We start from the raw sequence: 9,936 nt of genomic DNA on the forward strand, positions 1-9,936 counted from the left end.
TTTTTTTTAGGAAAATTTTAATGTACCACCCCTAATTTTAAATGTAATTAGGTGTAAACCCCTCGTTTTGAAAAAAATCTTTTACTTCCCCCCACTTGCATAACGAAATCACAAATAAATCTATTTTGTTAGTTGAAAAATCAATTAGTGGTGACATAAGGGTCAATATTTACTAAATGGCCAAAATACCCTTAAAGAAGGGTAAACTTACCATTCCACCCTTCATTGTAGATACCCTCAAATCAAGATGAAATCAATTAGGGATTCTATATCTTTGTTGCTAATCCTTTCTTCTTTGACGAATGCAAATTGACGAATGCAATGAATCTCAGTCAAAGAAGCATCGATGAAGGCTATTACTATCTCTTCAACTAGCCAGTTTAATCGGATCTTTGGAGTACCAGATCTTGCATTTCAAGTGTGCTAGAGGATTTTCTAGATTTTTCTGATGATTTAATTACCAACTTTGATATTTATTTTGATTTAGAATTCCAAGAGTGTATGGATGAGTTGGATGATGATAGTGAAAAATTCTTTTCTGAAGTCTTAAGTCTTCACACACCTGTGGAGCCCTTAGGGTTTTTTTTCCAATTTCATTCCCAAACCTTCCATAGTTGAGCCCCCTAAGCTAGATCATAAGGAGTTGCCATCTAATTTGAGGTATGCTTTCCTAGGGCCTAACCATACTCTTTTAGTAATAATTTCTTCAGATTTGACTTCTATCTAGGAAGATGAGTTACTTAAAGTATTAAAAGATAATAAGGAAACCCTAGGTTGGACCATGGCTAACGTCAAGGGTATAAGCCCTTCTATTGTGCAACATCATATACATTTTATGGAGGATTTCAAACCATCCATAGAACCTCAAAGAAGAGCTAACCCAGTGATGATGGAAGCCATTAAGAAAGAGATCCTAAAGTGCTTGGATTATGAAATAATTTATCCTTTTTCTGACAGCCAATGGGTAAGCCCAGTTCACATAGTGCCTAAGAAGTCTGGTATGACTATAGTTCCCAATGCCAATAATGAACTAATTTCAACCCATGTCCAATCATGGTGGAGAGTGTTCATAGACTACAGGAAACTTAATGTGACAATTTGGAAGGGCTATTTCTCATTGTCATTCATTGATCAGATGTTAGAGAGGTTAGCTGGACATGAATACTATTATTTTCTTAATGGATATTCTGGCTATAACCAGATCCTAATTGCTTTAGAGGACCAACATAAGACCACTTTTACATGACCGTATGGAACATTTGCTTACAGGCGTATGCCCTTTGGGCTTTGCAATGCCTCTACTACGTTACAACAATGTATGATGAACATCTTTTCTAACATGGTCGAAAAATTTTTAGAAGTATTTATGGATGACTTTTCAATTCATGGAAATTCCTATTCTGAGTGTCATCACCATCTTTCTCTAGTTTTGAAAAGGTGTATATCTAAGAATTTGATTTTAAATGGAGAAGAATACCATTTTATGGTTAAATCTAGTATTGTTTTCGGTCATGTAGTATCCAAGGAGGGAATTAATGTAGATAGAGCCAAAGTATATTTGATTGATAATTTGCCACCTCCCCAATCTGTTATGGACGTTCAGTCTTTTATGGGCCCTGCTGGCTTCTACAAAAGGTTCAACAAGGACTTTACTAAGTTAGCTTACCCTCTCATTACAATACTTACCAAAGATCAAAATTTGAGTTTTCTAAGATTGCTTAGAATCCTTCAAGCACCTTAAGAAGGAGTTGACCAATGCACCCCTTATTCAACCACCTATTTGGACTGAACCTTTTGAACTGATGTGTGATGCTTCATATTTTTCCATAAGAGTGGTTTTGGGTTGAAGGATTAATAAGATGTCCACTGTCATTTACTAAGCTAGTAGGACACTAAATGATGCACAACTCAGCTATACAACCACTAAAAAGGAATTCTTGGCTGTTGTGTTTACACTAAAGAAGTTTTGGTCTTACTTATTTGGGTCACATGTGGTGGTATACATTGATCATTTCACTCTTAGATACCTAGTTCAAAAGAACGATGCCAAAGCCCGTCTCATTAGGTGGGTTTCAGTTTTGCAAGAGTTTGATTTAGAAATTAGGGATAAGAAAGGCGTTGAAAACCTAGTTGTAGACCATTTATCCCAGCTTCCCAATTCCTTGACTGTCGATTCTCTAGTTAATGAGAAATTTCCAGATGAATAGTTACTTGCAATGTCCAGTGAACCATGGTTTGCTGATATTGTCAACTTCTTAATTTTTGGTGTGATTTTGGATCATTGGTCCACCCAAGATAGGTTTCGTTTCCTCTCCCAATTTAAGCATTTCTTTTAGGATAACCCTTATCTTTTTAAAGTTTATCCTGAACAAATTATCAGACGTTATGCGCTTGATCATGAACAACATTCAATTTTATATTTTTGCCATGATCATGCATGTGGAGGACACTTTGGACCTAAGAAGATAGTCACAAAGCTTATCCAATCGGATTTTATTGGCTCACTCTTTTTAGAGATGCTTTTGATTTTTGCAAGGCTTGTCTCACCTATTAGTCTTTTCACCGTATCAATAAGAGAAACATGATGTCCCTCAACACTATTCTAGTAGTTAAAATCTTTGATGTATGGGGCATCGATTTCATGGGACCATTCCCTAACTCCTTTGAAAATTTGTACATACTTTTGATCATTGATTATGTTTCTAAATGGATAGAGGTCATACCTGATAAATCTAATGACCATAAAGTGGTGGTCCATTTTCTCAAAGAAAACATTTTTTTTGTTTTGGTACACCACGTGCTATAATTAGTGATAGGGGTACTCATTTTTTTAATAGGCCTTTTGAGGCCTTAATGAAAAAGTATGGGATCACCTATAAGTTATTTACCCCTTATCACCCCCAAACTAGTGGTCAAGTGGAGGTGTCTAATAGGCAGATCAAACAAATCTTAGAGAAAACTGTTAGGCTCCGTTTGGTATCGTTTCTGTTCCAGAAACTCCGTTTCGTGTCAGAAACGGAAATTTCAGTTTCTGTGTCAAAACGCCGTTTTTAAACGATTTAAAGCTGTTTGGTGAATCTGTTTCTAGAACAGTTTCAGAACGCAGAAACGACATTTCTGCCGTTTGGCAATGCTTGTTTCAGAAACAGTTTTTTTTTTTACTTATCTTTTAAGTCAATAATTACAAAAATAACATTAAAATACTATAAGCATATAAATTTTTTTGGGACAATAAAATATTACACACCAATGAAAAAAACATGGTTTCCAAAGGATGAATAAAATACAGTATTAACAATGCCTTGTGCAAGTTAACTATTACATAATTCCCCAAATTTTCACTTTTTTTCCAAGTCTAAAGACTTGAATGCATGGAGGATGTCTTTCATCTTATTTGTTTGGTCCTCTAATCCTTTAAGTGTCCCTTCCAGATATCCTTTCATGTACTCGTTTGAAACGGAAAGTGGTCTGGATGATGTTGATGTTGAGCTTGAGCTTTCTGAACATAATGTATGTTGTATGGTAGAGATATGTGTTTCATCTTTCAACCATACAAACATACCACATCCACGGTTATCAGCCTATATCAAATAATAGATGTGATTAGGGTCGTTGAAATTTAACATCGAATTAAACAAAAATCATAAATTACCTATAGGTATAGGTCAATAGTAGAAATAAATTACCCCAGTTGAACTTGGGCAACATAGAAAATACTGTCCCTTGTTTGGACCTTTCATCGCAGTTCGTACTTTGCATTGACCTTTACCACATCTACATAGATGTAGTTGGTCCACCCACATGAAAAAATTACATGAATCTTCACACTTGAAAAATTCTCTTCCAATATTTTTACCCGACTTGGTTGTATATTTCCCACAACTCTTCCCACAAATTTCACAAGTTGCTATCATGAGTGGGGGCATAGAAGAAGTCATCTGTAACAGAAATTTATTTATCAAAAAAGTTAATATAGCATCCAAATATATGACATTCATAATAATATATCAACTTGTACCACATATATAAATGTACCATAAAACAAGTACTACGTGGGTTGAAACATCAATTTAGGTTTTCAGTTTTGGCAAAATAGTTATCGGTTTTAGTTTTCAACTAGTTCTGGCATCCTTTGCTGTCTAGCCATTGCATTTGTAATTCTTAGCCTAGTGGCATTCATCTCTTTTGCCCGATTTCGTTGACTTGATTGTATTGTAGAATGATCAACGAAATCTTCATGTGGCGGATTCAAGTCATCTTCTGCAACTTTTAAATCATCGCTCATCCCCACGAATTCTGCGTCAGCAATATGCTCTTCTCGAATATAGTTGTGTAGCCCACAACATGCCAGTACAATTGATGCCTGAGTTTCCACTGGGAACTGATGCATTAGCCTTAAAATTTTAAATTTGTTCTTCAATACCCCAAATGTGCGTTCAATAACATTCCGAAGTGATGAATGTCTATAATTGAACAACTCTTTCGCTGTTCTTGGGGATTTTCTACGCCCTTTATAGTCCGGTAGATGGTATCTCTCACCCCGAAATGGTGTCAAAAATCCAGATTGGCTAGCATACCCAGAGTCGACAACATAATACTTTCCTACAGACAAAAATTAATATATATTATTATGTATACACTCAAATGAAAAATCTAATATATTAGTATAAAGTTAATACCTGGAGGTGGATGAGGAAAACGCAATCGAGGATCACTTCTTGCCTGTTCAAGTACTCGACAATCGTTTGCACTACCTTCCCATCCCGCATACACATATGTGAATCGCATGTCAAATGAACATGCACACATCACATTTTGAGTTGTGATCCCCTTCCGATTCCTATATCGAATTTGATCCTCTCTTGGAACTACCGCATGGATGTGAGTACCGTCTATGGCGCCAATACAATGCTATGACATATATTGACAATTAAATGGCCAGTACATATAAGAATATAAACATTCATATATTTAATTACAGACATGTATCATATTAACATATTTACCTTGAAAAAAGGGTAGTATTTCGGGTTCTGTGCAATCTCTATCGGTATCATATTGACGTCTGGCGGTCTGATTTTCTCCTTAGCCAAGCGTTGCATTGCAATCAAGACAACATTGAATGTTCGACTAATTGTTTCTCCTGAGTGGTTGAAATGATTTTGGGTGTCCCTATTACTTGAACCCTTCCCAACAATCCATAGGAACATTCCAAGCTGTTCATCCACTCGGATGTTGGTCGTATCTTTCAACCACCCCCTATGTCTAACATAGTCACATAGGTTAAGGAAGACATGACGTTCCATCCTAAACTCTTCATAGCATCTATTGGCATGCCCATTCAATACCTCATGCATCATACAGCACCTGGAAATACACTATCCCGACATGGTTCTCGAATATATACAGCCTCACACAGTAATTCCATTCCCATGTGAGTGACCATATCTTCTTCATCACTAGAAGTTTCACATAATGCATTTGACATAACTGCAATAAATAAACAATTACTACACATTTGGAAACAAATGTCTGTAAAACATAACAAGCTGACACATCGTGTCAACCCAAAACCACATGTTCAGCATTACACATATCAATAATAGGAAAAAACACAAAAAAATATAGCCAAGTCATGCAATGTATCTCCGAAAGTAAAATTACAGACATCAAAAGTAGAGTCTCGAATCCAAAATTACCAAAAGTAGCATACAAACACAACATCAACTACTCCAACGCATCTAAAAGCCAAATCCTCTTCGCAGGCTCTGCACAGACAAACAACTCCCTCCAACTAGGATCAGTACACATACGACTGGTGGCCTTCAAATATATCTCCTTTGATATATCCGGTATGGAGGATATCACCGCCTCACATGCACTCACACTGAAATCTCGAGGACAAGATGCACCTACCCCACCACGAACAGGAGATGTAATAGAAGTACTAGATGCTTTCTCAATTTTCATAGATAAATACTTCCCATACAAGTCCTTCACGTGGCTATCTCCCTTATTGGCGCTCTTCTTTCTTCGTCCCGTAGGTGTCCTATCAAGACTTCGTTTTGTGGTGGTCTGAGTTGGAGTTGGAGTTGGAGTATGAGTATCCTCATGAAAGGGGTCAGTCATGCTTATATGCACCGGGGTACTGGGGGAGTGAGAGAGCTGCTCATTATCAACTATATTAACAGCGTCGATGCCATCCAGATCTTGAGCACTATCAACCCCTAAGTTACCTCTAGCATATGCATCCCCAAATACCATGCTCAAATCTGGCCAATTGTTTAGTCCATACTTCTTGTATTTCAACCAACCTGGATTTGCCTGCATAAGCAGTAATTGTATCATTTAGATGTACTACTCATTGTAATCTAATTTATAAATAATTGAACTAGCTACTGAAATCTATTGTACCTGTATTGCCCTATCCCATACGGACTCATCATCGACTGTGACTGTTTTTGTCATTGAGTTCCACCCAAATCCAGTTGTGTCAAGCAGTCTCTTGAATTATTGATACTCTTGTTTCAACTTGTTCATCTTATTGCGTAACTGTTCTCTCCCAACTGGACGATTTAAAGCCTGTTGAAATTGCTTTGTAATGATCTCCCATCCAGTTTTGTTAAATGAATTACCGGATTTGTGACCATTTTTTACAGCTTCTTTCATTGATTCAATGAACACAGTGGTCTCAAATTCTGACCACTTAACGGCAGGGATACTACTTCCAGACATAATAGCTAGACATTATAAGTTAGTGTAAAAGTTAGCATACTCGAAACCAAGCAGAGTTTAAAGCCACAGATTATTCACATGAAAAGCATCGGGGACAGTTTTAATGAATACACAAAAGACATTTGAGGTTAGCAAAGTTAATGGTAAAACATAACAACCGAACACAAAATGAAATAAGATTAGAGAATACATAGCAATTAACCTTGCAAAATTGCTGACACTCTAAAAATTGAATATACTACCACCAAAAAATATTGTAATGTAAGTAAATTTTAAGAGATGGAAGTTGTCACTGGTCCTTGATACACAATTTATGAAAAACCCCAAACGTCCTATCTATCTAGATAGGTTTATAGTCAGAAGGGCATCTGGTTTTTCTGCTTAGTTTCTCATCAATTTCAAGGGTTTAGATTATTGACTTTCTTCAATTCAAATTCTGTTCTATTGATCTGTTCCAGTTCTGTGCATTAACAGCTTAACAGCCAGTAGGAATAATCTGACTTCTAGATTTCTTGATTGAATTTCAATTTGTTTTCATTTGTGCAATTACTGGTCAGGTAGGCTAGTTCAATTTACTTTAATTATAGTGCTGTTCTACCAATTCAACTAGTTCAATTTGTACTAGAGTATACACTGTTTCTTGAAATTCCGAGTTAATTTTAGTTGCTTCTTAAATTATTCCTGTTGAACAAGAATGGGAATTCTCAGAATTTCTACCTTCTATAATTAATTGTGATAATATGATCCTATAGATTTTCTTGGTACTTGTGGTATTTGGATTTACATTTATATTGAATTAGGAATTCTTCTGCTTGCACCAAATTGTGTTGGAGCTTTGATTTGAGAGGATGTCACCTACGAATGGAAGTATTGACTTAGACTTACTGATAGGAAAAGGGATGAACTTGTCATTAGTCTATTCATTAGTCTTTAAGAAAAGTTTGTTTTGATGAAAGACTTGTTTCCCTCAACTCTAGAAAGCAGCCAACGGTTGGAGGGATTCACCTTGACAACTTTGAAGACCAATTAGAGAATGTGAATAGTGGTGATCAACTTTCCACCACATACCACCTGGTGGGTACCCTAGTGATTATGTCCCTGGAGCACCCACAAGCCTCTAATGATGACAGAGGGAATCTCTAATGGAAATTATTCAGACCATGTTAGATGCCGATGGACCTGAAAAACAGATGATATCACTGAGAAGGTACTTCTTGAGGTTGCTGATTTTATTAGCAAGATGTATCCTCTAGTATTTATAGATTGGATTGCATCAATTGAGGATTTCCTTGATTGGGACAACATGTCAGTTGATAGAAAAATTAGATATGCCAGGGCTAAGCTCGCAGCTCAAGCAAAGACATGGTGGGTCTGTCATGAAGGAAATTTAAAGTGCAGACATGAAGCACCAACAAGTTGTAGATGAAGCACCAACAAGTTGTAGATGCTGAAACTTTTTTTGCATGGATGAATTAAATAAGATTTTGTTTCTTTTGGTTAAAAATGAGAATCTTTGTGACTGCCTCTGAGGTTCATAGGAATGTGAGATTCACAAATGCTGACAGTGGCCATAGTTTAGCAATCCATGTTTTCTGATTTATTGTTCTAGTATAGAATGTTGTCATTGTAGTTGTACATTATGCTTCATCTTGACAAAACTGAGAGAAACTATACGCTTATTTGTGTTTGCAGCTGAGATGACATATGTAAATCTCCAACTGAACCCTGAACGATTCACTGGCTATACTGTTCCATCAGCTAGGAGGATATGGGATGCTATTTACACAGAGAATTGTCCAAAATGTGAGTTTTTCTTTGTGTACAGTACTATTAGATAACTTGATATGCTTTAAGCTTCATAAAATTCCACAGTCCATGGGCTGGAAGGTAGTCTTTCTTATGAAATGCATATTAGAAAAAACAGGTATGAAAGAGATTCAACAAATCTCTCACCACTCGGTTGACTCGTTAACAACAGGTAAATCAAAAAAACAGAGAAACAATAAGAAATGGGGAAGAAGAATATTACAGGAGGTGTATGGATTCAGGAAGCAAAGGAGAAGAAGAAGAAATAGAAGAGAAGAAGACGAAATAGAAGAGAAGAAGAAGACTTTACCTCTCTGTATAGGGGGTCTAGAAAAACCCTAAAATTTGTCCCAATACCTGCTCTGTGATTACAATAGATGAACAAGAAGGAGAAGATGTTAGAATACAAGAAGAAAGAGGTTAAAAGAGATGAAAAAGAAGAAGGAGAAGAAGAGCCGAAATCGAAATTACCTGCTGAGGAGATTCCACAAGGGGGCGAGCTCCTTCTTCTCCTTCTTCTCTCCTCTCTCTGTGCGAGTTCGAAACTATTCAAAACCAGCAATTTGTTAAGCTAATCGATCTCTGTCTCTGGTAGAAAAGAAAAAATGAAGAAGAAGAAGGATAAAAAAACCCCTAAATTTCACACAAACCCTCTCTGTGGGTACAATAGATGAAGAAGAAGAAGAGGTTGAATAGTAGAAGAAAAGAAAAAATGAAGAAGAAGAAGGAGAAGAAGGAGAAGAAGGAGGAGAGGCGAAGGACAGACCTTTGGTGAAGATTTCTTGTACAGGGCGCTCGTTCTTCTTTCCTCTCTGCTATCCTCTCTCTATCGCGGCGGACAATCGGGAACGAAAGTTCCTTCCACTATTAATTTGGAACGAAACGTGGCCGACGGAACAGCCTCTAAGCGTTCCGTGAAATCGGGCCATATTCGTTTCTTACCACACTTCCGTTTCGAAAAAACTGGAACGGAGCCTAAACATACCAAACAGTTTTCAGCGTTTTTTCGTTCTATTGACACGAAAAAACGCTAGAAACGTTTTTTATGAACTATACCAAACGGCTCCATAGTTCTTTTGTTTCTTTAGGGAAGGGTGTATTAGTAAGTTCACCTTGATATAAAGGTATTTTCGGCATTAAGATGTATTATATAAGGTGACATCATCAACTAACAGTCTCATGATTAATGGATTGGACTTAATTGTAAGAATTTTTCAAACTATAGGGGAAGAAGCGTAATTCGTTCAAACCCTTGGATTCACGTGTAATTTCGGCATACTACAAGGAAAGGGCATAATTTTTCTTTTTTTATTTGTCTATATAAGGTATTTTTTTAAGGAAAAATTACATGAGTACCCACTTCTGGGTTTCTCTTTACAAAATTATCCATCAAAA

General features: G+C 36.6%; 1 long non-coding RNA gene across 1 annotated transcript; it reads right to left on the minus strand.

The window, feature by feature from the left end:
- Positions 1–6,548: 6,548 nt before the first annotated feature.
- LOC122083211 lies at positions 6,549–9,090 on the minus strand. The gene is made up of 3 exons (XR_006141590.1): positions 9,013–9,090; positions 8,852–8,903; positions 6,549–6,740 (listed from the first exon to the last, which is right to left on the minus strand). It is a non-coding gene; the product is annotated as an uncharacterized LOC122083211 (long non-coding RNA).
- Between the last annotated feature and the right edge of the window lie 846 nt (positions 9,091–9,936).

This window comes from Macadamia integrifolia, chromosome 7 (genome assembly GCF_013358625.1).
Source record: "Macadamia integrifolia cultivar HAES 741 chromosome 7, SCU_Mint_v3, whole genome shotgun sequence".
NCBI classification, from domain to species: domain Eukaryota; kingdom Viridiplantae; phylum Streptophyta; class Magnoliopsida; order Proteales; family Proteaceae; genus Macadamia; species Macadamia integrifolia.